The sequence below is a fragment of the Bidens hawaiensis genome, unplaced genomic scaffold, assembly GCF_021521415.1.
Source record: "Bidens hawaiensis isolate Kalapana, Puna unplaced genomic scaffold, B.hawaiensis_p1.1 tig00020589_1, whole genome shotgun sequence".
Classification (NCBI taxonomy): domain Eukaryota; kingdom Viridiplantae; phylum Streptophyta; class Magnoliopsida; order Asterales; family Asteraceae; genus Bidens; species Bidens hawaiensis.
In genome coordinates, this window is record NW_027493151.1 from 288623 (window position 1) to 312149 (window position 23527).

At 35.9% G+C, this 23527-nt stretch overlaps 2 pseudogenes across 1 annotated transcript; one reads left to right on the forward strand and one right to left on the reverse strand.

Annotated features, from left to right (window-relative positions):
- The first annotated feature begins 8763 nt into the window (after positions 1–8763).
- LOC143561174 (acetylserotonin O-methyltransferase-like) lies at positions 8764–10049 on the forward strand (annotated as a pseudogene).
- A 1709-nt stretch (positions 10050–11758) lies between these two features.
- Positions 11759–19091, reverse strand: LOC143561184 (putative ABC transporter B family member 8; annotated as a pseudogene). The gene is made up of 8 exons (XR_013140256.1): positions 18800–19091; positions 18336–18390; positions 18057–18235; positions 16990–17447; positions 15601–16134; positions 13669–15150; positions 13169–13588; positions 11759–12166 (listed from the first exon to the last, which is right to left on the reverse strand). The product of XR_013140256.1 is annotated as a putative ABC transporter B family member 8 (transcript).
- Between the last annotated feature and the right edge of the window lie 4436 nt (positions 19092–23527).

The following is a 23527-nucleotide window of genomic DNA, read 5'->3' on the forward strand; positions in this document are numbered from 1 at the left end:
ATAACATTTTTAAAAAAATCAACCAAATTAAAAAAAAAGCTTTGACAAAAAAAAATTGCAACTTAAGAATTAAACTAATTGCACTAACATTATTAATCAAATCTCACTGAATACCATTTAGCATGTTACAATTGTTTTTGCATAATTTGATAAAAAAAAATAAAAAAATAGGTAAACTAAAACAACAATAATATGTAAAATCTTATCCTGTTAAGAATTCATTATGTAAAATTTGAGCAAATCTCTTAAGTTTTGGATTGAGCCAAATAGCGCCGATGATGAATGGTGTTTAAAAAATCAAGATGAGATAATTATGATGTACGAGAAGTATGACTAAAATTTATTATTCTTGTTTGAGTTTATTGCACTGTCATAATGGTTTGCGAAAGAAAACAATAATTTTAATGTTAAATTATTATTTATTTCACAAGTTAGCTTACAAACCAACATACACGACTACAGCATTGCAAATTGGCGCCGCCGCATCACGCGGGCACGGTACTAGTATATATTAAAAGAGAACTTTGTTAACCAAATTCGTGCATTGTATGTTGTAAACTTGGCTTCATTTATTGTACATGATGCACTACATGTTGTTACATTCGCTCAATTTATTGTATCAACTTTTGACTCGCCACGTGTGATCACACATGTCTTCTTCATGACACACGTCTTCTTCATGTTGTTTTCCTATGTTTATGACACTCTATCGATTTTATTTGCAAGGCAGCGGAGTCGGTTTCGGTGGTCACCCGTACATTTGAAGGTATCATCAATTTCTTTGTTATTGTTTGCTCTACAAGTCTTTGCTATGCGTCTTGGGTTGTCATTTTACTTTTTACATTTGTTATTATCTGTTGGTATGGATTGTTTAGGTGTCATTAGTCTGATACAGTATTTACATGCTGTTAGATGTTGAAATAGAGTTTAATTTGTAATATTTGGTTGCATCATGAAGTGTTCAACAATGCATGTTTTTTTGTAGTTAATTGATTGATTACTGCATTGAATCTTAAAAAAAGATTGGATTTTTTTGTTGTTGGAGGTTTTGATGTTTAAAGCAGTTGAAAACATGACTTTTGTATTTGGGAATTAAAAAAATTTGTCGTCTTGGTTCATTCAGTTAGATTTTTTTGTAGTTATTTATTTGGCTTTTATTTTTTTATTTTGGCAGGCACGTTTTGGAAGATAAGGAGCTTGAGTTCTACATTTATTGTTGATTGTTAGACATGACTTGGGTTTACTTAACTGCATTAGGCCCAAAACTGTTTCCAGTCAAACTTTCCAATTTTTTTTCCCGACACGATTGGTGTTAACTCCTTTAATCCATTAAAGGCTTGGGCCTTTTAGATTAGTTTTTAGTTTACTTGTTTTAAAGACCATTTGTATTTAATTAGTTGTACATATATGGGCCTCAGGTACTTTGTTTAATAACATGCCCAAAACTCATGATTGTTGTAAAAAGTGATAAACGGTTTTTAGGGTGAATGCAACCAGGGAAACAAACGACACTTCAACAACAGTCGCGTCGTTTTCCTTCGCGCCTCTTCACCTCTATGAATACTGATTCACAAATTCAGTTGTAATCAATATGTTAATCAATATATTATTGTTACTATTTCTCTTCTTTAATCTCATTCAATATTATTGTTGCTGTGTTTATTATTGTGTAACAAAGATGAAGCCAATATCAAAATACAAACAGAGAAAATCGATCCAGGGAATGCCATATTCTAACAGTGGTATCAGAGCAAGGATCAGAGGCGATTCACATTACGATTGTAACGCCACTGGGAGTATTCGAAGTCCTGCCGACAGCCTTGAACATTGATGTTCTGGCAGTGATTCAAAACTTGGTTTTGGGAATAAGATAACCACGAGGGGCTTGGCAGACATGTATATCGAATCATGTCCAAGAGAAGGCACATGGAGAAAACAAACCCATAATTCTGGGACCGCGAAATCCTTGGCAACCTGGAAATCAATCTCGAAAGCAAAGGTATTGATAAGGTTGTATACAAGGGTAATTCAAGTTCTAAACAGAATATGAAACGGGTTAAATGTTATCGGTGCCGTATTCGCGGTCATGTGGCAGCCAATTGTATGAGTAAGTCTCCTCAATTATTTTCGTTTGATAACAATTATCCTAAAGATTACTTGGTTAAGGGAACCGAGTTTGGAAATTGAAACAAAATATGGGTTGTTGATCCTTTGTTCAAAAAGCATATGACCGGAGAGTCAATGTTTAAAAACTTGAAAAGTTGTTTTTCAATTGAAACAAAGGGCAAATATAATGGAATTCTATATTCCCGTGGGATCGGTGAAATAGAAATTTCTATGAATGAAAACCCGAAATTGATTCCAAGTGTTAGGTTTGTACCAACTTTTAAAAGGAATGTTTTGAGTTTGTCTCAATCAAATGATCAAGGGTTCGAAGTAACACTTGAAGGGGATAAATGTTACATAAACGGTATGTTTGACACATTGGGGGAACCTAGTAATAATGTTAATTCTGAAAATAATTATGTCCCAAATTATTTTGATGCCTTAGATGATCAAACTATACTTGAATTAGAAAAGGGAAAATTGGAAGCCGAAATTGAAGGATGGGTTGATCATGATGCTAAGGATAATATGGGCACTTTGGTTGATGATTCTGATGTGGATCAAGGAAAACCAAATAAACAATCCAATAAAGGTTGGGTATATTTTTTAGATTCCCTTCACATACCAAATTATGTGATGTTATGTAAAGAATCACTACGTCAAGAATTCGGTAAATTTGTAAAGTGGTTCTATGAGGATCATTTCAATCAAACCAATAAGGAATATCCACCTAAACTTCCAAATGGGCAAGAAATTGATCTATTCGACTTATACTTATATGTCGAAGAGGCCGGTGGATATAAGAAGGCAACAACGGATGGAAAATGGTTGGATATAGTGTCAAAAATGGGTTTGCAACAAAGTTATGCTGCAAATCTAATGATGATCTATACGGGTTACTTGGAATTGATGGCTTGGAGATATGGTTTGGCAAAGAATGAAGAAGGAGAATCAAGTACAAATGTGAAAGAAGGAAATAATGTTGTGATTACTAATGAAGATGATAAAACTTGTGAAGATGCCAATGAAGATACCAAGATACAAGATACTCAAATGAATGATGTTAAAGAAGTTTTTTTACTAGATGCTGACAAAGATGAAGAATACAAGTTGGATGCATTGGAGGACCTTGAAGAAATTGACGACTTCTTCCTCGTTGAAAAAGAACTTTCTTCGGAATAAACGAAGATGCATATCACAACCCTTTATGGATTAAGGGGGTGAATGTTAACTCGTTTAATCCATTAAAGGCTTGGGCCTTTTAGATGAGTTTTTAGTTTACTTGTTTTTAAGACCATTTGTATTTAATTAGTTGTAAATATATGGGCCTCATGTACTTTGTTTAATAACAGGCCCAAAACTCATGATTGTTGTAAAAAGTGATAAACGATGCAACCAGGGAAACAAACGGCATTTCAATTCAACAACAGTCACGATGTTTTCCTTCGCGCCTCTTCACCTCTATAGATACCGATTCACAAATTCAGTTGTAATCAATCTGTTAATGAATATATTGTTGTTATTATTTCTCTTCTCCTTTAATCTCATTCAATATTATTGTTGCTGTGTTTATTACTGTGTAACAAAGATGAAGCCAATATCAAAATACAAACAGAGAAAATCGATCCCATATTCTAACAATCGGTACTATTAGACATACAAACGGGCTGTCAGGCTTTTATGGCGAGAGCCAAAATTCTCTAATTAAGAGCTGAAATGATGAGATTATTATCATTATAGTGGCGATTTTTGGATGTTTATGGCTTGAATGGTGTTCAAGGTTGTGATCCGTTTGCTTTGTGGTATTTATGTGTCTGAAGCCGAAGTATGGCTATTTTTGGTCTTTTTAATATTATTTCTACACTTTGTTTCCATCTAGACATTTACTTGATGGATCGTAGCTTCAAAACGTCGGTAATTAAAACCATAACATTTTTGGGTTGGTAAAGAAATGATGAATTTGATTTCATCTGAGCCTCCGAAGCTGTCTCGATTCATTTTTTCTTTGTGCTTAGTGCAAGGGCTTTTTAGTCAAAAATCAATTTCGTTAAAACTGGTGTTGCTTTGTTGAGGGCTATGATGACAGTTCGTTATTTGGGGAGGCAACTGATGTTGTTGCCATAACAGAGATCTGAGCCACGAGTATTCGCTTGAATCTTATGTCTAGGCTGTGATGACAATCCGTTATTTGAAATGGCGGATATCTGACGTATATGGTTATGATGATCTTTCTCTCATAGGCATGGCAACTTATGTTGCAGCCATGGTGCGGAGCTGAATCTGTTGCCCCTCTTTCAGATCAGTTTGTGGCTATGATGATGTTCAGTTTTGGCGTAGGAATGCATGTTGCAGCCATGATACCGCCTCGCTGAAGGCGGGGCCCGGTGGTCGGTTGGGTGGTGGTGACGTGGCGGGATTTGGACTAATTTCTACTTATTCGTTGCTACTTTGTCTGAGGTTTGTCTAATTCTGTCTGTGATTTTTAATAGTAAACAAGTGTGCATTATTGTGTTTCTGCCTATGTGTCCATCTGATAGCGTATCTGCATTGTGTTTTTATTCATTGTAGTATGGTCCCTATTAAATGTTTGTAGGCTATAGCATTATGTCCGGTGTGCGTGCGCATCAGATTGTCACACCCCAAAACACGGCCTAGGAGTGTGACGACTATGTTGGTACCACAATTGTAAATAAATCAGAGTTGCGTTTAATTAACGGAAGACTTTTATAACTTGTGGATCAAAGTTGTAAATATTACAAAAGACGGGATTTAAAATACCCGTTTAGGTTATAACAAAAGATTACTTGTTTATAATTACAAACCACCATTTAATATATCAAGCTTACAAAATAAATCCGAGCCATCGGATATATAAGTAGCACTTCGACACTCCAAGCGCTAAACTTGTTCACCTGCAAAAATGTAAATAAAATACGTCAGCAACGGATGCTGGTGAACACGCTGACGCTTATTTTCTTTTACTTTATTACCCCTCGAGACTAAGCCTGCCTCGGCCCAACGTGATTTAGGAATAACAAAGTTCAAACAACACATTTATAAACTCGAGTCTCTACTCTAGGTCACCCCAGCAAACACCGCAGCGTTCGACTTAGTTAAGTACCCGTAAAATATACACAAAGGTCGTACTCCCTACAGGAGAGCGTCCTACGAACAAGGGTGGTGCGGTGTGCCCACCGCGTAGTACCACCTATGTAAGGATCCAGACACACATATACCACAGCCTGAGGGCTAGGTTTATACTCTTATTTATAACGGTTTTAGGAACACATAGTTCCTTGTAAACAATTTTCATATAACATGTTTGACTTATTTGAAAACAAGTTTATAAAAGTTTGGGGGCGTATTCACCTTATCACTTTGGGATCAGCTTCACTCACCGTCCGAGGGTCTTTCCCTTTTTATCTCGCACCTATAGTACGAGTATAAATATTTGTTAGTCGGATATACAATCCGGCTTAAGACCTTCAGTCTTGTTTTATACCTCGATGAACCTTTAGTTCATATATCTCATTTACTTGAAAACCTTTAGTTTAAAAGTAATTATAAACCTTTAGTTTATATAAAAACCCGACGTTTCTTTTTCTCCAAGAAACGTATTCTTTTTCTTTTATTATTTAAGAATACTCATTATTGCTTAAATAATAATTCCATAACAAAGATTATACGTATATACTTACACACATATATACAGATTTACAATTTAATCTCATATTCTTTTCTTTGTTATGTTTATTTCTCTTTTATCGAGGTATCGAGAATAACCTCGACTTAAGGCTTAAGCCTTATAATATAATATTATATTAATTTGTCGTTACGCCTAACCTTATTGGCGTATTGGAAACCCTAGGAACTCGAGCAGCACCCCGACGCCGCTTCACTTCTCGATCAACTTTGGTATGCCAATGACGACACCAATCTTCAACAATCGATAGTACGCCTTTAGAGAACAATATCTTCCTTGTTTGAATGTGGGTGGAGGGTGGCACGTACTTCGAGGAAACGTCGACACGGAAAACGAAGTATTGGGAACGCAAATTGAGGAATTAGGGCACACAAATCGAGGTGGATCGTTAATATGATTGTCGGGTTTTAGAGAGAAGTTAGAGAGAGACTTGAGAGCTGATGTTGGTGTGTGAAAATGAGCTGCCCTTGGCTGCTATTTATAGACAAAATTTTGGACCCCATCGCGGTACGCGATGGGTTCCTTGTCAAGCTCGTCGTGTACCGCGACGTAGGCTTGATGACGCACACAATAGGCATGCCACGTTTCGACACGTGGCAGGCGTTGTGACGCGTGGCGGCACGTGGCACACGTTGTGCCATCGCTTGCCACGTGGCACATGTGTCACAACGTGTCAGGCCACGTCATCGCGTATCGCGATTACGTTGGTTCAACGGCGATTCGCCGTTGACATCTTCTAGAACGTTTGACCAAGTCACATCACGATACGCGATGGGCCTGTCATTTGTCCCGTCGCGTATCGCGAAAGGACAATAAAACAAATTTTTCACTTTAAACCCTAGAGTTTGGAATTTTGACATTTTTAGTCCCTTAACTTTGGAAAGTTGACATTTTGAACTCGAAATTTTCACTCTATTACACAGATAGTTAGGACATGTGCATTGCGTTTTTTCTTTGTCACCTACCTGGCGCATTGCGTGGGTTTAGACTTTAGAATTGTAGTTTTCGTTTGCGTACGCAACATTGTGTGTTTACCTGAGCTTTGTTCGGTTGAGGATAGTACTGCTCGCAGCCTGCTAGATGCTTGTATGCTTATTACAAATTAGGATTACAATTGTAGCTTCCATGACAAATTTATATTTTAGTTCATTTAGATCTTAGAAAATACAATTAAGAAAATATTAATGACAATCAACATGATGTACTGTGAGTCATGGTTCAGTTACTTAAGAAAACGAGATTGTCATTATACACACATCATCTAGATACAAAATGTAAGCACAATGTTGCAAAACCTATTCTAATAGTTGTGCACGAAGAAGCAAGATAGAATAATGAGCCTCGATTCGAAATTTAGGTGTTTGGGACTGCTTGCTAAAACTATTCATCTTCTTATCGTGTTTTGATACACATATTAGTTGCTTTGAGATCCATCTAGAAAATGCAGAACATTACTCCTTGATACTATGTTTTTTTTTTTACAAACAACTAAACATTCTTCAAGTGCGATATGTTACTTAAGACTTTTCAATATGATAATGCAGGTATTTTCAGTTTCATAAGTTGGTTATCATTTCTGTTTTGCACTGAACAAAGGCTTTGGATTGGTAACATACCATGTGTAAGTATGCTTATGCTATTTTTATCCCAAGGTCAGCAACGAGGGGTGATGGTTCTTCCAATGAGCGATGACGTTGCCCCGCAACGCATAGGATGCTCGATCTAAACTTTTTTACAAATTTAAACTTAGGACTAGAATATTTATGTACCCATTTAACTCTTTCTGTAACTACATATAACATTATAACTTATAATGCAATATAGCTTTATAGCTTATAATGCAATATGTCTATGCCTATACATTATCCTCATCAAAACCCAACACAACGCACGAGTAGTTTTAGCAGCTTTGATTAGCAAAGCGGTTATAAATCATTGCTCATGTCGATTATAATAACTAAAATCTAATACAAAAACTAATAATTAAATATACATAGCAAGCTTATTGAGCTAGAACTAAGTTCTATTGGAAACACTAGACGAATGATGAACTCAACGTAACAATTTCTTAACACCACCGCTACTAAGATTAACAACTCCGCCGCAACGGACGGGGTCTAATAACTAGTTGAGTATTAAAAGTCAACTATATTTTGGGCTTCTTGTTTTCTTTTTTCGAACGGTGACCTTCTCAATTAAGGGTAATCACAACTCCTATAAGAGGAGTCCCACCACCCCACTCAGGCCAGACGATGTTATCTTAGCCGGATCCACGCTGGCATCCGAGTTTGGCTTGGACGTTACTGGTAAAACCTGACAGCCCCAACCCACCCGAAGGCACGACAGTCGAGTTACCCAGAACGAGTCTGAAAATAAACGGTAAAATCCAGGCGGTATCAAGACTTGAACCCAGGCGAAAGGTCATCCAACATTTGTCATGTGAAATGACCACTCCGATTTGTCCTCTCCTTTAGTTTGTTAATATTATTGGTCTATTAAAAAAAGTCTATATTTACACAATAATAAAGAGTACAAATAAAACATAATCATAATATTTTATTAATTATTATAAAAGAATATTACAATAAACTTTGATTAATATTGACTTATCTAACCAATGCATATGCCTAACAGCATGCCTAACACATTTTTAATGAAAACTATATATATAAAAATAAGAAACAACATGTTATATTTTATGATGATTTTTTTAGTTCTAACTTGAAATGTACTGGCTTTTCTTCAATTTTTTAAGGACGTTGAAATACCATTCATGGAAACATTTATTAAATTCTTTGATCTAATTATTTTAGTGTTATTAAAATGATTGATCCAATTATTTTAGTGTTTCACAGCTTACTTATATCTATCTAAGGCCATTAAAGTTTAAACCACACCATCACCTTCATTTGAAATTTGTAGCGATACCCTCGTTGAATCTCGCGGCACCTATCATGGCTACAGAAACTATAAAAGAGAAAATTAATTCAAAAGAAGAAGTAGAAGCAGCAGCCCAAATAGAAATATGGACATATATCCATAGTTTCACTCCCATGGCTGTTGTAAGGTGTGCCATTGAGCTTGGGATACCCGATATTCTAGAAAGGTGTGACGCTCCAGTGACGCTTGCTGATCTTGCAACGGAGATTGGGTGTTCGCAATCATCGTTGCATAGGATCATGAGGTTGTTGGTTCACTGTTAAGTATTTCAAGAAAAACCAGTATCTGAAACATCTGTCGGATATGCTCAAACCGCAGTGTCTCAGCTAATGACAAGACATGGAAAGAATAGTATGGCTGACTTGGTGCTTTTGGCCTCCAATCCGGTTATGTTAGCACCATGGCAGAAGTTAAGTTCTTGGGTTTTGAGTAATAAAGAGTTGCCATTTGAGGCGGCACATGGCACGGATTTTTGGGGATTAACGGTAGCAATCCGGACCTTAGTAATTTATTTAATAATGCAATGGCATGTGATGCTTGTGTGGGTGTGGCCGCTATTATTGAGGGTTGTCCAGAGGTTTTTGAGGGACAAAGGACAATGGTGGACGTTGGTGGTGGTGACGGCCCTAAGATCGATTGTGGAAGCTTGTCCATGGATCAAAGGCGTTAATTTCGATCTCCCACATGTTGTGTCTAATGCCCCGGAGTCTGTAGGTGTTGAACATGTTGGAGGCAATATGTTTGATCATGTTCCGAAAGCTGATGCTATCTATATGATGGTAAGTTTGTCAATCACAATATAAGGGAGTAGGTTTTCATTCATTAAAAAATATTGTTAATTTACAACAAAATGGAAGATAAAACGGGCAACAAACTGTGCCGCTAGCCTTTTTTGAATAGCAAAACTAAGTCATTTAAAAAATTGCTTTTCACTTTTGTTACTTTTATTAAAGAGTTGTGTAGCACTATATATAATCTACAGAATCATGTATTAATGGTGCCGAAAGTACTTCACGATTTGGGAGATGAAGAATGCATCGACATATTAAAGAAATGTTTGGAGGCCATCCCTCGAGATACAGGAAAAGTGATCGCTGTAGAAGTGGTTGTGGGAGAGGATGAAGATCACGAGTTGAAAGGTGTGGGATTAATGTGTGATATAATGATGATGAATTACACGAGTAAAGGGAGAGAGCGGACTTTGAAAGAATGGTCTTTCTTGTTTCATCAGGCCGGATTCACTCGTTATAATATAAAACACATTCGAGCCCCTCATTCTGTTATTGAAGTTTATCCATGACTGATATGTTCCTATTACATTAATAAGTTTATTATTATTCTTATTTAAGTTTATCTTTTATTTAGTTTCCTTATTATATTCAAATTATGTTTCTTTGTTTATCTTTTTCTATCTTTACGTCTTTGTTTTTCTATAAATTTTAAATCTCGTTTAATAAAAAGAATAAGAAAGAATTATTATTTTGGGTTTGTTTTCTCTTATTCTCTTGTGTTCTTGGGAGATTGACGGTTGTCTGAATAAACCGTAACAATTGATGCTTTCATTGAGCCTTAGCCTAGATGGCTTTGGAAGAACTGTTGTGGGAGCATCCACGATTACCTCTTTTTACTAGATCTAATCATGCCCTATGGATCTATGAAGTTGAACGATATTTTCTCTTTTACGCAATCTATGGTGACGAGCGGTTTCCCTGTGTCATTGAATCTTTTTCTATTTTTATGTATTTGTTTTTCTATATATTGTAAATCTCGTTTAAGAAAAAGAATAAGAAAAAATAATAATTTTGGGTCTATTTTCTCTTATTCTCTTGTGTCTCGAATAAACCGCAGTTGTAATGTTGGTTTCTATTTTTTAATTTGTGATGTTATTCTGAAAGTGAAAGAATAAAATAGCGTCCAAGTGTGATTTTTTAATTTCAATTAACAGCAATGTATAATCATTTTTAAATTTCACAAGACTTTTGGGTTTCCACGGCTCTAACTAGTGATGTGTAAGTCTCCTCTACGCATATCCAAACAATCTCAATCTTCCTCCTCTTATCAGATATACTAGTCACTCTTATTCTTTTTTTAAAAAACTCGTTTCATACCCCGTCCAAGCTATATGTCCATGCATCCACCCTAGCATCCTCTTCTTCACTACCTCAAATTTAGACTCATGTATTAAGAGCATCCCTATCTGATACATATGAGCATATTACATACTCGAACAAACCCTAAAACTATGAAATCCATCTAAACAAACGATCTGGAAAATGATATAACACACTAAAAACCTAAACATACAACAAATTACAAATCTCCAAGGAAATTCCGATTCTGGTGATTGAACGTGTTTAAAAACACGAGCAAAAGTGACCCTATATTGTTTCTGAGAATAGCAGAAATGAAAAATAGTTGTGCTAGTGATACAAAAAATGAGCCAAATGTAAGGACTATATTTGACTTGCAATATCAATATAAGAAATGCAAAAACTGACAAGAAAAGCGAAAACTTTAAATGTATGAAGAAAAATGAAAACTTTGTTTAGTAGTTTTTGCATTTAAGTGGGTTTTGGTATAATAGATTGATTGCTTGTTTCATTTGTATATGTGAGCAATTAGAGTGTGTGTGTGTTAGGCTAGGCATGTGAAATAAGCGCCACCCGAGGGGAGCTCACCTCAGATGGATCGAGCTTAAATTAAACGATGAATATGTGTGTATATATGTATGAATTGTAATAATTCGATCATGAAGATCATTTGGTTATCCTAATTTTGTGCTTTTGTCTTTTGGTTTATGTTGTCTTGCAAAATTGTACTCATGGAAGTTAGCAACCTCCAAGACCAACTGAATAAAACTATTCAATACATTTTTTTTAACACAAGGTGTAAGATAAAAATGTTTTGAAAAGAAATGATCTAAACATTCATGAGACAAATACTACAATTCCACTTAAATATAGTAAGTTTCAAATCCCTTGCATCTAGGCATACATCTTCAACATCTTCGGTTATCTCACTACACTAGTTACTAAAAATTTACATATGTAATCAAGATAATCCTTATGCTTTCTGAATATTAGCTAGTTGGAAGAATGCACCTTTCATGTTCTTGAGTTGATCATAAGTTCCTTGCTCCACAACTTTTCCTCCTGAAACAAATGCAATTGAATCAAGGTTTCGAATTGTGTTTAGCCTATGCGCCACCACGATAGTTGTCCTTCCGACCATAATCTTATCCAATGCCTCTTGAACAACATGCTCTGATTGGACATCTAGCGCACTTGTTGCCTCGTCCAATAGTAATATTATTGGGTCTCGTATTATCGCTCTAGCAATTGAAATCCTTTGTTTTTGTCCTCCTGATAGTTGAACACCTCTTTCACCACACTCGGTGTCGTATCCATCTTTAGTGATCTGGAAATGATAGAAAATAATGATGATCATATTTCATAACACTACTAAATGGGCCGTGTTCGCTTGTTGGCAGGTTAGACCCAACACGAACCTAAAGCGTCACATCAACACGAATGACGACACACATATTCACGGGTTGACACTAACATGTCTCCTTTAATATGAAAAAAATATTTAGTTTTTTTTTTGTTACATATGAATGCTTTAAAATTCTAAAATCACATATTATTCTTATTATATTTGAGGAACTTAATTAATTATCTGCCAATTTATTTTTAAAGTTATAAATTTTGAATAGAAATAGGCAAAAAAGTTTTAAGTTATTATATATAAATAACATTTTTAAATATTAAAAAAATGTGATAAATAGACTAACTTGTTGTGTTTAACCTGCTAACACATGAACAAGTTGACACAAACAAACCATTTTATTGTTCCAAAACGTGTTGTTCCGAACACGCTAACCGGCCCACGCCAGACCGTCCCAGGCCCATCACGTGAGAGCTAAATCAGCCTCATTCAGCGGTAAGACGATTGACGCTTAGGATCGTTTTCGAACCCAGGACCTCTAGGTTATTGTTCCAAGTCTTACGCCCCCTTAACCGAGATATACAACGGGGACACAAACAAACCATTTTAGCGAAACGAGCTTGTGGTTGCGACCCAAAACCCCATCTAGCTAAACTGGCCCATTTAAAACGATATTAGAAAACCCATGTGTATGCCCAATACTACCTAACAGGTTTTAGGTCATCTATGTGGCACGGTTTTACAACTGGGCATAAGACGAGGATTACCAATAATTGTCATCATTGCCATTTGACCATTTTTACCTTTATGTAAAAAAATAGAAGATATCTTGTTAACTTTAACATTATGTTCCCAAGTCTAGTTTAACATACAATTATGTTCTCGAGTTCTTTGTTTCTTTTTGTGTTTTTTTTTCTTATGAAAGAAAGAAGTGGATAGAAAAGAACAGAAAACGAAATGAAGATATTATACTTACGAGATGAAAGTATGAGCATTTGCCGCTTTAGCTGCCTCAATCAACTCATTCTCCGAAGCACCCATCTTCCCAAACATTATATTATCCCGAATGGTACCTGAATACAACACAGGCTCTTGGCTAACAAGTGCCATATGTTTTCTATACCATTCTATGTTCAGCATTCGCATGTCTACTCGATCAACCTTCACAGCGCCTCTATCTGGATCGTAGAATCTTTGGATCAACGCAATCACTGTGGACTTCCCACACCCGCTCTTTCCAACCAATCCAATACTCGTCCCCGGCTTCACTTCCAGACAAAATTCTCGTAAGATTGGGGTCTCCGGTCTTGTTGGGTATGCAAAATCAACCTTTACTATCTCTATTCCACCACTTAGTCTCTCCAACTTTGCTCCTCCGGATTCATTTCCGTCCTGTAAATGTGAGATAAACTAATAATGAAGATGTGAACATTAGAAGCATAAAAATCAAGAAACATTTACTAGTTACTTACATGGACATTGCTCGAGATTAACGATTGGCGATCAAAGATGGAGAAAACCGAAGCAACGGCTGTTGATCCTTTAGCTATATCCGAAGTCATACTTCCGGCATCAGCTATAGCTTTTCCAGTACTGATCAATACAAAGAAAGTCTTGAAAACATCCCCAGATGATATCTCCCCATCATTAACCAATTTCCCACCATACCAAAAATCCACAGCCCAACACATAGAAGTTAACCCTTGAGCCAAACCGATCCCTATCCCCGCTAACCATGCCTTCTTTCTCGCCTCCCGTCTAGGGCCATCTTGAGCCTTATCAAACATATGAAGAATAATCCCTAAACTCCCAAACGATGTCACGATTCTATGATTATAAACCGCCTCAACGGCAATCTGAGTACTTTGATTTTGATACTTGATAAAGTTAGACGACATTGTCGACAACAATACTTTTCTTGCATAGAAACAAAGAATGGTAAGAGGCTGGACCGCGAGCATCACAAGCGCAAGCTTCCAAGCCACGAGTAAGCCTATAACCATCGCGACCAAGACACCTGAGCTCGTTTGGATTAGTAACGACATCCTGTCTGCCACAAGTGACTTAACCATTGTAGCCTCGTGACTTAACCTAGAGCACAATGCACCACTACAATTTTGTTCATCGTCGAACCAAGCCGGTTCAAATGATAAGATTTTCTCAAGCAATTTTATTCTTACCCTTTTTGTTAATTGTTCACCCATGTAAGCAAAGTTATAATGTTGTAAAAGATTGACAAGAATTGAGAAGGCCGAAAGCGAGCAAAATATTATTGAACAAGTTCTAATCCGTGCCTTCATCTCGTCGTGATCCGTTAGGAAAAAATCTGAGATCATCCCACCAATTGTCAAAGCATAAAACGGGTTTATTGCCCCGAATGCAACAGCAGCAAGGCTACCGACTACTCCTTGTCGCCACTCTGGAGAGTTTAACAAAAGGAGACGGGAAAAAGAGGGTGGGGGTAATGGGTTTGGTTTAGATAACGAATTTGAATCATGACAAATCTTTGGTGAACCAAACAAGGCTGGGCTCGATTTTGTAGTGCTTAATCTTGAAGCACTAGTTCTCAACACCAGCGGGCTATTACTATTACTATTACTATTTTGATGTTCGTTAAACGAGCTACATTGCCTTTGAAGCTTGACTAACCGAGCATAATGACCAATGCTGCTATTAATCAAATCATTATGCGAACCTTGTTCGATTATACTACCTTCACTCATAACAGCAATCATGTCTGCATTTCGTATCGTGGCGAGTTTATGTGCAACAACCATTGTTGTTCTTCCCATTGAAGCTTGATCAAGAGCGGTTTGAACAAGCTTTTCAGATTCTGAATCAAGTGCACTGGTAGCTTCATCTAAAAGAAGGATCACCGGGTTCTTGATGATTGCAAGAGCGATAGCGATTCGTTGTTTCTGTCCACCTGATAAAAGCGATCCTCTTTCACCAACCTTCAAAACAAATAAACTCGTTACCAAAACGGAGCGATTATGTTGGGTGTAAACAAGCTAAACCTGAGTTATCCTAAGCTCGAGCTCAACTCGTCTATTATTTAGTATATAGAACTTACTATATATTGTTTAGTTATGTTTATCTTGATTTATATATAATAATTATCATTTTATAGATATAGGTGTAATGTGACTCATTTAAGCTTGCAATTAAGCTATCTTAAGCTTGATTAGTGAAGCTCGGCTGCTCGGGTGCAGCCTCATGTACTTAATAGGCTTGTTTTTTAGGCTTGAGCTCTTTTAAGCTCAGCTTGGTTTGAGCTTTCGCCTTTTATCATGTAGATATTGAGTAGCTCATGAGGGGCTTAGCTCGTTTAGACCTCTATGTAATGGATCAAAATGAGTTTAATGCCAATGAACTAAATATGAAATGAGGTTCTTTTCGTGTACCTTTGTTTCGTATCCCTCGGGAAGCTGGCAGATGAAGTTATGAGCATTAGCAGCCATGGCAGCCGTGGTTACGTCATCCATGGTTGCATCAATCTTTCCGAACATTATATTTTCCTTAATCGATGTTCCAAACAACGCGTGTTCTTGGCTAACCAAACCCATTTGTGATCTCAACCATTCCAACTGCAGTTTCTTAATATCCAACCCATCAACCATAATTACACCATGATCCGCATCATAAAACCTTTGTAGTAAAGCAATGGCGGTTAATTTGCCACTCCCGCTTGCACCAACTAGTGCAACGGTACTTCCCGCCTCTATTTTCAGGTTAAAATCTTTATGTTGTTTGGCCTTGATGTATATGTGAACTCAATGTTTTTGAATTCTATGTGACCGTTAACCTTGTCAGGTATAAGCCCGTTGTTGTCATGACCGTCGATTTCTGGGATTCGGTCGATCCTATCAAATATCCTTGATGCTGCTACTGATGCATCTGTGAAGTGTTTTAGTTCTGGTAGTGCTGTCCCAAGTGATCTACATATATAATATTATTTGAGTTAAAGATATATTGACTAACTAATTATGGGTTCGGATTTTGCCCGTAACCGAACCTACCCACATACTCAAATCATTAGTAACAGGGCCATCTCAGATAATCGTGAAAAAATTTTAGGCGGCGAAAAAAAAGGGGCCTTAAATTAGTTAAGTAATTGGGCTTTTGAACATTAAGAATACATATATAATTTTAAAAATATATATATAAATTCGGGACTATCGTGGTGTTGGGCCGGGTGTCGATGAGCGAAAATTTTTTTGGTCGGAAACGGATAAATGTACATTATATATATAAATTTTTGAACGAAAAAGGATAAATTTACACTACCGAGCGAAAAAAACGGAGGCGCCGGGCTCATAATTTTGGTCGGAAACGAGTAAATTTACACAATGTATAAAAATTTTCGGCCCAAAAAGGATAAATTTACACTACCGAGCAAAAACGGAGGGGGCCGGCCTAAAAAATTTCGATCGGAAACGAGTAAATTTACACTATGTAAAAATTTTCGGTCGAAAAATGATAAATTTTCACCACCCTGCGGAAAAACGAAGGGGGTCGGGGCCATCCCTGACCCCGACTAAGCTACGACTCTGTTAGTAACAGGGCCATCTCCGAGAATCGTGAAAAATATTTGAGTTGAAGGCCTAAAAAAATTGGGTCTTAAATTAGTTGAGTAATTGGGTTTTTAAACATTAAGAATATGTATATGATTAAAATATATATAAAAATTTGGGCCTATCGGGGTGTCTGGCCGGGGTCCATCTACCACCCGTGCCTGCCTCATAGCCGGCTCTGGTTAGTAACAAAGATTTTTAGTGAAGGAGAGTGCTTACAATCCACCCAACATGAAAGAAAGCCCGGCTACATAAACTCGCCCTCCACTTTCGCCTTTATACATTACTAGCCGGCTCCCATACCAAGCCATCAAAGCCCATATCGCGAAAGAAAGCCCCGCACTACCAACTGCAAGACCTTTAGCAAGACCTTGCTTCAATCCCATTTCAGTCATGCGGTCCAAGATCTTTGAGTACTTATTGACAATCGTCTTTTCAGCAGTGAATGAATACACGGTTTTTATAGAAGCAAAGGCTTGTTCCACGATACTATTTGCCTTGCTATATTCATGGGACGACTTTTTTGATAAATATAAGAGGTATTTTCCGTAGATTAGGCCTGGGATTATCAAGAATATTAGTGTCGGGAAAGCGACTAGTGCAAGTCTCCATGAGGCGTATGCGCAAAATGCTATTCCTGATAAGAACATTGATGTGTGCATCAAGAACACCGGCACCTACCCAACATAGCCAAACAAAACATCAGTATGATGGTTATGGGTAACTAAGCCTGACAAAATCGGCGGGTTTGTTCGATTGGGTGTCAACTCAACACGGGTTCATGTGATAAGGGGGAATCATCAAAATAAACATTGTGTCCCATCATTTTTACTAAAATACTCTTTCACATTTAGCATTTGGAAAAACAGACATGTCCAAACTAGCCAATCATGATTCGACAAATAAGCTCTACGGCTAAGATATCTCGAATTTAGCAAGAAAATAAAACCTTGAAAACACCCTCTTTTTATCCCGCTTAAAAATCTTTGTTTTCTAGATTTTCCAGGTAATAATGAGTTCAGGTCAAAACAAGTTCCGATAAAAATGAGATTGGATTAAAGGAAGTCGGTTTAGAAGACAAAGTATTAAAACGGGTTAACCTGGTTTACTTTTGTTACGACAACTAGTGGTAACAGGTGTTAGCGTTATCAGAGGCAATGGTAAAACATGTAACGAATCAAGACAAGTTTGGGTTAAAAATATTATTTAGCTCATCAATTTATTTCACGCGTTTGAGATAAATACGACACAAAGCAACTTGTTTATAATGAACTTCGTTTTATTACCTTATCACTAAGGACTTCTTGTAGGAGGGAGGTGTCTTTGGAAATGCTATTGATGATTTCCGAAGTTGTTGCTTCTTGTGAATCAAAAAATCCTACTTCTTGTCTCAAAATAGCCTCCAAATACTTATATCGGATCTTCAAAACTTGTCGTTCGCTAACTTTACTCCAGCAATACCCTTCTGCAAACAATGATTCCCATAAAGAACGAAAAACGTATCTTATCAGTTTTGTGTGTGTATATATAAAAAGTTAAAATAGAAAGTAACGAGAGAAGTTTACCCAAAAAAGCGATCACCAAAACTCCTAATCCAATGTACATAAAAGCTAAGCTACACTACAAACACACAAAGAAAATAAGTGAAACCACTTAAATTTCTTAAATTTGTCATTTCTACACGACCTGCTTAATTAACGGGATTAAGCATGACGTCTTGAGCATAATCATATTAAACAGGTTAGATATGATAACCAAGTCCTGATTATTTTACATTAAGTGTTTTAGGCTCTGTCAGGAACTACCATCCTTATTGAAAACAATAGCTTTCGATGGAATAAGTCATCCCTACATACCGTTTTACTAATAAAACTAAATTTTAATAATAAAAAAATGTTAATTGAAAAACTTTTCAAACTCCAAAATGAGCAATTATAATCATTTTGTAAATTTGATTATAATTTTGTAGAGAGAGAATGTGCAAATAATATGTTCTTGAATAAAATGTATGCTAGTTTATATATCTAACCTTTTCAATTTCACTCATGAAGTTATCTTGGTTTTGAGCAGTTTTGCCATAACCCACATGATTAAAAACACGAATAATAAAAAGTAGGATAACACTTGTAGACATTCCATCTCCAATGGCTCCAACTGTGCCCAATAATATGAGCAATTTGTCATACCAATCGGCATACCGGAATATTATCGTTATCGACTTCCTCTTCTCTGGGGACTTTGTAGGAGAACTCATCCTTTAGTTAAGGCTTCTTAAAACAAGTAGAAGAAGATGTAGATATATGAAACTACCCTTTGCTTTGTTTGAATATTTTTGCATGTGTATGTATATATAGATACAGATTAAGATTTGTTGGATCCTGTATAGGGTAGACTATTAAATGGTTGCCAAAATAAGTTACGGGATAAAATAATGGGAAAATCTTTAAAATAACCATTTTTTACCATTATTTTTTAACTTTAGTCATGAATTTAAAAAAAATACCTAAAATAGTCATTTTTCCGTTGAATCTGACGGATTAGATGGCCCTCTAAAACCTCGATCGCCCCATATTACGATGTTTGGTCTTCCGACGAAACATGAAGATTTTTGTCGTCCGATGAAATTTTTTTCGTCTCACTTAATTTTTCGAGAACACAACCATAGTGTTTGTTTTTCACGAATCACATTTGTTGTTGAAGAATCCACTCAAGAAAGTGACGAACCCATTAGTTCAATTAAGAGAAAAACAATGGAAGATTAATTCGTCAGACTCGACGGTTTAATTTTACGTCGGTTCCTCACTTTACGTCGGGGGATTTTTTTACGTCAGATACAACGGAGAATTTGTACACATGGCGACTTCTAATAGGCTGAGTTAATCCGTCGGTCTTGTTTACGTCGGATCCGACAGAAAAATGACTATTTCAAGTATTTTTTTCAAAATCATGGTTGAAGTTGAAAAATAATATTTAAAATTGACTATTTTAAGGATTTTTCTTAAAATAAAATGGTTGTTAAAAGTTGTAACAAAAAATGATTTTTTTTTTATTATTTTAGGGATTTTCTTAATTAAAATGGTTGTTAAAAGTTGTTTAAAAAAATTACGAGATAAAATAAAATGGTTGTTAAATGTTGAATCCCAAAATATCTGTTCAATTATTGAAATCAATCGTTTACATTTGCTTTTCTTTCTCTTTTTTGTCAAGATGAAATTATTGCTCATAATGCATCCAACACACGCAATCCGACGAAAGTCACGAAATTACTATGTCTACATTTAAATTAGGAAAAAGACTTCTAAAGTATAAAATATAAAAAAAGCAGGAAAAAAATTACTGTACTCGTAAAATTATGACGTGTGACGTAACAAGTTACTTATTTACTGGGTGTAAAGATTATCTTGTCGTCATAGAATTGTAACACATGGCACCAAATTTACTTACTTATTAAGTATAAACATAATGATTAAAGCTAGATATCCCCCTCTTCACTCGGAACCAGTCTGGTCGGACCTCAGGACCCATTTTTTATTTGATTTGGAAGAGCTATTTTTCTCTTTGGCCCGCGCTTGCTCTGCCATTGAATTTTATTGTTTAAAGATCTGGATTTATAAATGTTTTAATCTAAATTAGTTTATGTTCTTAAACCTTGAATTGCCATATAATAATTGCTTTACTCCATTCATAAGAATGTGTTTTCTAGATGTTTTTAAAACCAATTAGGTCCCATGTCTTTACCAATAGTAGATGTTTTTAGTTATTAAAGTTTAATAACTATAAACATTAATCCTTGCGTTTAGGAAGGAATCTTACAGAATTCTAATATAAAAATGTTGGGCTTATAGAATTGTGTAACATGACACCACATTACTTATTGTGTGATCGTTCTTTAAAGATTTAAACAAGGTGTGAAACGTCCACATGGTTTAAGAGCACACACATATCGATCTTATACATCAATGATTCTATAAGCGTCATCCATTTCCCGATCTTAACAAATAATCTACAAGATGGGACCATCGATACATGATGTATAAGAACGAATATCTAGAGCAAAATTTCTTGGCAAACAAGTATGTTAAGTGTCATTTGAGAGTCAAAATATAGTGAGTAGTGGCATCAAATGTATCACTACTTGTCCATTGAAGACCTTTACTATCCTGCAAAATAGTTTCAACAATCTTTATTTGTAATGTTTCCAAATCTTTTATTTGCAACTCCATTTTTAGGAAGTTGCAAAAGTTTCAACAATTTTTCAGCCTCCTGCTGGAGCCGTTTGCGCCTTCTTCTAATATACTAATTGTTCTTGTCATGCAAAAAAAACTCCTTTTTTGGATGTTACATACCACTAAAAGAAAGTGCAAAACTCTGTTACATTGTCCATATCAGAGTTGGAATCATGCCTCTTACAATAGAATTTTGAAGTACATTTACGTCTCTGCCTTATATAACTACAATTAGCAACTTAGGAAAACTGATTGGAAAAGTTGAAATGCTAATAACCTCTTAAAGATAATTGATCCTTATGGATAATGTAATCATTTTTGTAACACCCGGTTTATGGTTGTTAAGTTTTTATTAGTTAAATAAGAGGTTACATATATACACATATGTATAATAGATAATGACAACATTTACATTGAAGCCTCTATATTCATACTTTTGATATAATATAGAGTAAACTCATTTTTTTTATTTTTCTTATTTATCTTTCAATAAGGGTGATCGGGTGGGTAACCCCTTCAAATCGGGTAGCCTCATGCCGAAATTGGATTAGTGAACCCGAAGTGAGCGAAAAGTGAGAAAAAAAATTATGGCCCTCAAATTTAATTTAAGTCCTATGATTTCCTCTCTCACACCTCTTAATTTGTATCTTTATCATAATCATCTCTCTCATAGGATGTTTTTGATCTTGGACTAAAGCTTGAAAAAATTATGCCTCAATAATTATGATGATAAATCACAATCAAGGGGAAGAAATGTTATACATGCATATAACAAAGAGAAGGAAAAAGTGAGGGTCCAGGAAAGTTGGCAAGAATTGGCAAGAAGATAATCAATCACCTTGTTCTTCTTGATTAAATGGTGATGTCACAATCCACACAATATAGATTAATGGTTGTGTCATCCAATAGTTAATTTTTTTTTTGTAAAGGCTATTCGGATTACTGACAGGCTATTGTTGGCCCAGACGGATCAAACAAACCTATCAAACAAACAAAAACGTGATATTGGGGTAACAACCCTCGACTCTTTTCATATAATCAAACGAACATAACAAACGAACTTCACGAACTTATCAAACGTAGATGAAGATGAGACTCCTTTGGGTCTCTCTTGGCTCTCTCTCAACTCTCACAAATAAAACTAATAATCTAGACCCTATATATAGACTTATTAAACTTGCTCACCAAGACATACCTTTCCTAAACCTAATACAATTCAAATAACTAAATTATAACTTAACAAAATAAACCTTTAACTTTTCTAATAATTCAAGATTAATCCTTCATTCACCCCCTTAATCTTGAATTTTTACCACCAAGGTCTTGAATTCCTGATAGCACCCTCAACTCTTCAATTTTGATCATTGGTTCATCTTTACCCTTTCTTTTCAATTGTTTGTAACAAACCTGTTTAACAAGTTCTTCACGTTCATCGTTTAAACCATCCACATTGATCTGACATACCACTCCATTCTCCACATTCTTCTTTTTCACTTTTCTTTTCATTCTTTGCTCATCAAAACTTGCAGATGGGCTATTCATTCCTTCTTTATCAGACCCTATCGAGCCATTTATTATGACAATACTTCTGAACCTTTCATTAAGATCTGACTTTTCATCAACAATTGCTCGATTGTTAACTTTCACATACACTTTTAAATCTGCAGACCAGTTAGCTGCATCATTCCTTTCATTCGGTACAATATCCTTCCTCTCATCATCATTAGTAGCAGATCTTTGTTTCCGCTCACTTATCTTAACAACTTTCTCATCTTCAAGGTTGTTTGAGTCAGAAAAACATACATGAAGATTCACCATCTTCTCTTCTTCTTCTTCTTCTTCTTCTTCTTCTTCTTCTTTTGAAGAAATTCTTTCTTTTTCTTCATTTAACATTTCTTTTCCTTCACTTCTCAAAACATCTTGCAAAGCTTCTTCATTCTCTGTAGCTTCCTGAGCTTCATTATTACGTGCTTGTTCTTCTTGAACAATAGCATCCAATCTTTCCTTCTCAACAATCTTATCCAATCTTTCTTTCTCAGTGGCTTCTTAAGCTGCTTTTTCATCTTCCTCCTTTCGTACATAATCAAATCCAAGATATCTAATCTTCAAAGCACGCCATACTTGCTCAGCATTCATAAGTATGCCAACTTGTACCAAGATGTCTTCCGGTAGGGTTTGACATACGAACCCTAACGCTGTGTACATCTTCCTTTCATCTAGAGCTACGTCGACTATAGGTTCAATAACATCCCAAAAACCATACTCTTTCAGAAATCCCTCCATCTTGATCGATCATACTTTGTAGTTTGATTTCGTCAATATTGGAAGTCCTCCATTCATCATCGTTTCTTTCATATCTCTACTTTCTTCTCCGGTTTGCTATTTCAGTTGGAATTGATTCCCGATCCGAAATCAATCTCCTATAAATAACCAAACACCACAAACCTTTCTTTCTTTCTTCAAGAAACGTTCTTTATTACTTTCTTTAAGAACACACTTGATTACTTTCTTACTACGTATTTTCTTGCTCG